This window comes from Octopus bimaculoides, chromosome 13 (genome assembly GCF_046866305.1).
Source record: "Octopus bimaculoides isolate indiv1 chromosome 13, ASM4686630v1, whole genome shotgun sequence".
Classification (NCBI taxonomy): Eukaryota; Metazoa; Mollusca; class Cephalopoda; order Octopoda; family Octopodidae; genus Octopus; species Octopus bimaculoides.
Window position 1 is genome coordinate 61,553,143 of NC_142940.1, and position 7,500 is coordinate 61,560,642.

Here is a 7,500-nt window from a genome sequence, read left to right on the forward strand (position 1 = left end):
CCACCGGTGCGTGGATCAGTCGTTCTGCCGTTCGACTTCACTTATACTTCTGCTCTGACAAAGCAAAGTGTGAGACTTGCGTTTCCCATGTCTTGCAAACCTTCTGGTCCCTTTGTATTATCTTCCTTTTCCAGTTTGCCCATGGAGGAGGAGGAGGACGGGGAGGAGGAGGGGACGGGGAGGGGGAGGGGAGGAGGATGAGGAGGGGAGGAGGATGAAGAGGGGGGGAGTGTGTCGGTGAAGTTGAAGTTTACTCACGATTCTGTCGGTTCTGACCTTGTGGTTCTTGGCTTAACGTTTATGATGTTATTAATGTTGCTCTTTGTTACAGAATTGTTTTGGTGTTGTTCTTTACATTTGGCATGTAGTAGTAGTAGTAGTAGTAGTAGTAGTAGTAGTAGTAGTAGTAGTAGTAGTAGTAGTAGTAGTAGTAGCAGCAGTTATTTTCTTCTTCTTGTTGTTGTAGTTGTTGTTGTTGCTATTATTATTATTATTATTATTATTATTATTATTATTATTATTTATTAAGGCGGCGAGCTGGCTGAATCGTTAGCATGGTGGACGAAATACTTAGCGGTATTTTGCCCGTCGTTACGCTCTGAGTTCAAATTCCGCCGGGGTCGACTTTGCCTTTCATCCTTTCAGGGTTGATAAACTAAGTACCAGTGAAAACGCTGGGGCCGATGTAATTGACTAGTCCCCTCCCCCAAAATTTCTCTTGTGCTTTTAGCAGAAAGGATTATTATTATTATTATTATTATTGTTGTTGTTATTATTGTTATCAGCAGCATCATTACTTACTTATTTATATTATTGTTGCTTTGTTTTATACAAGTTGTTTCAAGTCTCACCAAGGGACCTCAGGTAATAGCAAGATGGCTATTTTACAAAGGGCTATATTTACGATTTAGCAATGATATAAGGAGAGCGGAATCTGGAAACTAAGATTCTATTAAATTTGTAGCGTTTCAGTTTTGAAAGACTTTTAAGAGAATCACTTATGTTCAAGTTGGCAATGTTTTTTCTTAGGATGTGGGCAGAACCTGCGAAAACAATTTTTTGTAGTTCTTTTGGGTGTCTTGGTATTTGACTATAATGCTTAAGAGTGCTTTTTGGTATTGTCTCCAAAGCTCTGCAGCCGATTAATCTATAATTTTGCTTTGAGTCTTGGCGAGATCACTGCGATCTCCAAGTTCAAAGTGTATGACCTTCAAACAAAGAGGTGGTGGACGCTTCAATGACGAAGTTCTTCGCTTCGAAGGACAAGAACTGGAATCAGCGTGAAATGAAAGAACTGGCAGAATACTGACTTCAGACGGTGCAACACGATGGCCTCTACTTTGAATTCTAGGCTGCTATTGCTAAAACTTAACTAATAAAGAAATTAAGTTACCAAAATATTGCTAAACTTTTGACTCGACACAGTATTGTAAAAAAAACCAGGAATATGTCCTTGTCAGGAGAGTTCCTCCACTCACTTTTGTAAATTGCCGTATTTCTTGTAAAGATTCACATACTCCTACTTGACTTGTTTCTCGTTGATAACAGCCACGCTCATCTTAGCAAGATACAACAGGGAATATAAACATAATAACCAAATGTTTTAGATTAATGTCTCTGTGTTTAGAAAAAGAAGGTAACATTTTAAAAAGAAGGTACATGGAATCCAGGATCGGTGCCTACCCGAAACATTGAAACTCATAGCACTTCATGAGCTACTAACGTGCATGGGTTCGAATTTTGTCTGAAAACATTGCTTCTTTTGTGCCTCCCTGTTATTTAGATGTTGCTCCGGCGCTGTTTCTGGTGACAAACGGTGGAATTTTGTTTAATGATACAAGAAATGTATCCAGACACTTTATCCAAGGTATTGAGTTCTGTGCTCTGCTAAAATGTATTTGAATATAATTTGCAAATCTTACACCACGATATGTATGTATGTATGTATGTATGTATGTATGTATGTATGTATGTATGTATGTATGTAGGTAGGTAGGTAGGTAGGTAGGTAGGTATTATGAGTGTCAGGGAGGGAGAGTGAGAGAAAGAGAAAGTAAATATATTTGCCGTCAGATTAGTCACTTTATGCATTCAGAGAAAAAGGAAGCTGAGTCATAAATAGATTAACAAAGAGAGAGAGAGAGAGACAGACAGACAGACAGACAGACAGACAGACAGACAGACAGACAGACAGACAGACAGACAGACAGACAGAGTGTGTGTGTGTGTCTGTGTGTGTGTGTGTGTGTGTGTGTGATGGAGATCAGATGTATAGAGAGAGGGATAATAAGGAGCGAAAGAGAAAGCTGACAGATAGACAGAGAGACAAACCGACAGAGAGACGTCTAAATTGACTAATTCATTGATTGATTGATTGGTAGTTGTGAATGCCTACGTACATATGCGAGTGCGGGTGTAGGCATATATGACTATATGTTTGTACGTATGAAGAAGCACGCGTGTGTGTGTGTGTGTGTGTGTGTGTGTGTGTGTGTGTGTGTGTGTGTGTGTGTGTGTGTGTGTGTGTGTGTGTGTGTGTGTGTGTGTGTGTGTGTGTGTGTGTGTGTGTTAGAAACCTCTATAGATCATGTGTTATATCGGTAATTTATCCTTGCTCTTTGTTACAATAGGTCAATTTAAAGCAACACTCATTAAGGGCATAATACTGTGTTCTCTTCTGTTAATACTCATAGTCTCTCTCTCCTCCTCTTCCTCCTTCGTCTCCTCTCTCTCTCTCTCTCTCTCTCTCTCTCTCTCTCTCTCTCTCTCTCTCTCTCTCTCTCTCCTCTCACCCTTCTCGCTATCCGCTCAGATTATGTTTTAATGACTATATATTTAACCAATTTTTGCTCTTCGAAAATTTATCTCTTATTTATTTCTTTTATGACAGGTATTAATTATTATTCACCAGTTTGCGTCGCTCTAAGAAGATTTCACTTCAATTACTAACAATAGCTCTGTTAATTCCATAAGTATTGGTTTTGGTAACAAATTAATATGTCTGCCTTTTTTTTCTTCTTTAACTGTAGTTTGCCAAAATTGGTTAACTAGCCATAATTGTGTGTTTCTTTTTAACACAAGTAGGAGATGAAATGAAAATGAATCTAGGATACACCATTTCACTAAACATGTCTTAAATGGCGAGCAAATTTTTTTTTTTTTTGTTATTTCACACTGTGATCAAAAGGCGAAGAATTCGTTTGATCTGAATTGCTCTTTTCTTTACAAAATTGCACGGAAGTCATATTGTAACAAACATAGTTTGGAATCGTAAAACCAGATTTTTGTGAAATATTTTCGTTTTAATTTTAATTTGGGGAATCTAAATTTTGTTTTGTGATATATATTGGTTTCTTGATTCTGTTTTTGATATTTCTTCCTTGTTTGTGGAGAATTCAAAAATACTAAACGAAACTAAACAGCATCGAATATACAAAACCAGTGGACTTATTACTTTCAGTGAAAATAATGACTGATCTCAGGAATGTTCAAACTAGATGGATGAATAGAAAATATGTGTCAATCGTGCTCTCTTCTTTCATTGAGAACGTCTGCTTCTCAAGGTTATTTCTTAAACATTTTCGTGACACAATAAGTCATATCAATATTTATTGGTAAAAACTAAAAATATACAAACTGTCTACAATAACTGAAGATTTTTCTATAATTTCGCCATTGATATTTTGGGTTTACTTAACTTTAAATCTAATATTCATATCGCTAGACAAAATGATATTTTCAAAACTATATAAATTCTACTTTTAATCACAAACAGTAATAATTTCTCACGCAAGCAGAGTACCATATAGGCGCAGGCGTGGCTTTGTGGTAAAAATTTACTCCTCAATCACGAGGCTCCAGGTTCAGTCCCACTACATGGAACTTTGGGCAAGTATTTTTACTATAGCCTCAGGCTGACCCACCAAACAGATAACAACACCTTACGTGGGTGAAGACCTTCTTTAGCCTGGGGTGCTGGTGTTTCTCCTTCCACACTGACTTTCTTCGGCGCTTGACATTTTTATAGAGAACCCATTTCTCGTCACCAGTCACTATTCGGTCAAAATAGGTTCATTCGTGAGATGCGACAGCAAAGAAGATTAGATCTGCACACGGTTAGACTCGGAAAGTTTGTGTGGAACCCATTGAACCAATTTGCTGACATTTCCGATGGCACAAAGGTGTCGATGAATGGCGTAATGACCAAATCCAAACTTCTCTGCTAGTTCAACAGTCACGATGGGATTTTGTTCCCCCAGGGTTTGCAAGACGTCCTTGTCGAGCTCTACAGATCTTCCAGGACAAGACTCGTCTTCTAGGCAGCAATTTCCGGCTTGGAATTTCTGGAACCACTGTTGACACTGGTTAACGCTTATTGTCCGATCCCCAAATACTGCATTAATATTCCTCGCAGTTTCCGTTGCGTTGTTGCCTTTATTGAACTCATAAAGCAAAATATGACGAATATGCTCCTTTGTTACTTACATTATAGCTTTGAAAAAATAACTGTTAAAATCGAACTGCACTCTTCAGAACTTGCACTAACAATAAGTACAAAGTAAAATTACTACCTGTTTTTACAGCAAGTTGATGCAGGTAGTTTATCCCGTCCCCCTCTGACTTTCAGTTTATGTAATTGAAAAAACCGCATTATTTATGGGATAACCCAATACTATTTCCACAAGGCCTGAAATTTTGGGGGTAAGAAGGTAGTCGATTACATCGACCACAGTACCTGACTGGTATTTATTTTATTGACCTTGAAAGGATGAACGGCAAAGTCAACCTCAGTGCCATTTGAATTTAGAATGTAAAGAGACGGAAGAAATGCCGGAAAGCATTTTGTCCGATATGCTAACAATTCCATCAACTAATCTCCTGAATAGAAATAATAATAACAATAATATTAACGATGATAATGATGATAGTAATTATGTTGATAATGATGATTGTGATTGTGGTGAAATGTTGATAGTGTTTATCGATTTTAGAGAAGAAGAGTTAAAGATGAGATCTAAACAAATAACCAGTCAGGAATTTGTTGCTGCAATCGATATTTATAGAATTACCGTGAAAAGAAAGAGTAACGTTTCCAGGATCTTTGACGAAGAAGATTTGAAGAGAGTGCTCGAAGGAAGGCCATTTCAGGAAGGCCATTTCAGGAAGGCCATTTGAGCGACTTGAAAACGATTTTAGTTTCAATAAAACAAGAAATACTCTCAAGACCACACGAAATATAGTTTAGGTCCAGGTCAGACCTGGTTAGGCAGATTTGCTCTATGTTCCGGAGAGAGTCAGCGTTTCATTGTTGTTGCTTAATCCCAGAGCAAACTTATGATCAAAAATTTTCTAATACTGACCATCCAGTCTCATTTCTGTGTGAGTAACAATTCTTTTAAAGAAGCATGCATGTCTGGCTAATTACCGTCTGATCGCATCGGAGTATCTTCTCAGTGGCCTCTTGTAGAAAAGACGTGTTTCTCTAGTCAGACGGTTCATCTGCTGCTAGAACACTCTCCGTGATTGGCTAGGTATGCTGTGGTTATTGCTGTTGTTATTGCAGAGGCTAGACCATCTGCAATAGATTCCTGGATGTTGAGCGTGTGTGGTCTCCTTTCGGAACATAGATCTTTCTGCAATACGTTTTCTTGACAGAAATGCCGTCTTGCGTCAAGCAAAGCCGAGGCTGCACTTGGTATCTGGAATATTTCCAGACACTTACTGCCTAGCAATGGAATTGAGGAAAGTTCCACTCTAATAATCGATAGAGAGACATGGTGGGGAAGAGTGACGATGCTCTAAGGCGAAACTCTTGGTTTCGGCGAAAATCGATTGGCCTGTTTATTACAGAGGATTTTCGGGCCGAGGACTACGATAGATAATATTCGGAAGTACATGATTTAGCAGTGCCACTGAGGGGCGCTATCGAATGACGCTACTCGATTCGAGATAAACTTTACAAGCACGGAAGTAATGTTAGACGTTCCAGTTTGAAATTATGCGCAGAGGGTGACGAAACTGTTCTGCAAAAGGTCTCGTTCAGTGTTCGGATATTGCTGACTTGTGGTTTTATGTGGAACAGTTGCTGCCGCATATAAGGCAGATCGGCCATCAACTGAGCTTGTTGTGATGTGCGACACGCGATCCCTTCTTAATCTAAAAGGATGGGCAGATTCTTCTGTCTGATGACTACCGCAACAGTACTGAACGAAATTGAAAGCTCTAAAGACAAACACTCATGAACTCTTTCGAGTCTTATCGAAAAGTAAAAGTAGAAACGAAGATGTTATTCTCGATATATTGAAGACGTGACTGGAGTAACTGAAACCGCCTTGAGTACACAACGAACGGAGAGGGCACTTGTCCTTCGGGTTTGCTGTATTCGTGGATCTGTGAGGTTTCCTAATTGGCTTCAGATGGAGGTCCTTCCCTATTCGAAGGGCTGTAGTATAAACATCATTCATTATTTTTACACCGTGTACACTTATCCTTCGTGTATTTTTCGTTCCTCAAACGGATTTTCTGTGGAAACCCTCACGCTTTATGTCTGCCTTTGTAGTTGGTTCTCTCATCTTTTGCCATGGTCGCAAAGATAGAAAGTATCATCATCATCATCATCATCATCATCATCATCATCGTCTTCATCGTTGTCGTCGTTGTCATCGTCGTCGCCGTCATCATCATCATCACCATCACCAACGTCGTCATCATCATCATCAGCATCATTATAGAATAATCGGATTTGCTATTTAGTGCTAATTGTCCTGATTGCACGAAAATGACAGCGCCACCTACATTACCCCACCAACCATCCTTACTACCAACAAAGCTGTTCGTTCTTCTTCGATATTCTGCACAAAGTCATCGTCTCTCCCTCTCTCTCTTCCCCTCCTTCTTTCTCTCTCTCTCCCTCTGTCTCCCCCCTCCCTGTGCCTCTTCCTCTTCCCTTTGAAACTTTGTCAGTCTCTCCTCTTTCTACCGCCTCTATCTCTTTCTCTTACTCTTTCATCCTTTACCTCCTCTTTCCCTACCCTTTTTCTCTTCCTCTTTTTCTCCCTGTTAATTTCCTTCTCACTTTCGTTCTCCCATTTTCGTTCTCTCTTCTCACAATCTTCCTTTCTGCTTCTCACCCTTCTTTTTCTATTTCTTTCTTTCTTTCTTTCTCTCTCCTCTTTCTACCCCTTTCCCACCTATCTGTAACTCTTCTTTCTTCTCGTTTCTTAACTTTCCCCCTCTCTCTCTCTATCTCTCTCTTCCTCCGTCCCTATCACCTCTTCTACTCCCCCCTCATTCCCAACCATCAACCCTCTCTCTTCCACCCTCATCTCACATCTTCATCAATTCTCTTTCTCTCTCATCTCTTTCTCCTCACCCATTCTTTCTCTCTCTCTCTCTTTCTCTCTCTCTCTCTCTCTTTCGCTCTCCACTCTTTGACTTCCCTCTCACTTCCTACCATTCTCTCATCACTTCACAATATAGTCTAAACTCTTCTACATCATT